Source organism: Microtus pennsylvanicus, chromosome 5, assembly GCF_037038515.1.
Source record: "Microtus pennsylvanicus isolate mMicPen1 chromosome 5, mMicPen1.hap1, whole genome shotgun sequence".
NCBI lineage: Eukaryota > Metazoa > Chordata > Mammalia > Rodentia > Cricetidae > Microtus > Microtus pennsylvanicus.
This window is the reverse complement of record NC_134583.1, coordinates 8342802-8343551: the sequence shown is the minus strand read 5'-3', so window position 1 is coordinate 8343551 and position 750 is coordinate 8342802. Positions and strand designations below refer to the sequence as shown.

Genomic DNA, 750 nt, shown 5'->3' with positions numbered 1-750 from the left:
TCACAATAGAAATTGAACTTAAAATTAAAAGGTCAATAAATTTCAAAGGATATTTTTTAAATAATATATGCTCTGACACAATAACTTCATTATTAATAAGTTATGTCATGGAAGCTAATTCCAATATTAAATAATTAACAGCTACATAAAGAGAGGTATGCATAATGTCAAAACATGACAACTATATGACTATCCACATAATAGTAGATTAATTCAGCAATATCTGTGAGTGGGGGAAGATTTTAGTGGTAGAACACTTGAAAAGCATCAGGAGGGTTCTCAGTTTGACCTCAGCAGTGGCAGAAGAAAAGGAGCAACACTGGCGCTTGTTTCAGCAGCATATATACTAAAAAAATGTTGTATACAAAAAAAAAATAGAGAGATACAGGGATTAGTATGGCCCCTGCAATGGATAACACACAAATTCATGAAGCTTTCTATACTTTTTTAAACAAATAATATTTGTGCAACAGCTCAGTGCAATTAGATAATGCCATTACAGTACAAGTGGTGAGCAGTAATTTTTCTAGTAGTTGTAATATTTATCATAATTAATTGTGATTAGAATTAGTTCAACATAGCACTAGCCATTAACGAAGCAAAAGCTTCAAGCACTGTGTTGTTTTCCTCTAACACCCACAGCTTTGTCCATGTCCACTCTTTGTCTTAGAGTAAATAAAAGTGAGTGCAAACACAGCTATCTACGCACCGTGTGCAAGTTTGCACAGACCAGTAGGGCAAGGAAAGGAA

The 750-nt window shown here is 33.9% G+C and overlaps 1 non-coding gene across 1 annotated transcript; it reads left to right on the top strand.

The window, feature by feature from the left end:
• The first annotated feature begins 343 nt into the window (after window positions 1–343).
• Window positions 344–447, top strand: LOC142851445 (U6 spliceosomal RNA). The gene has a single exon (XR_012910765.1). It is a non-coding gene; the product is annotated as a U6 spliceosomal RNA (small nuclear RNA).
• The last annotated feature ends 303 nt before the right edge of the window (window positions 448–750 follow it).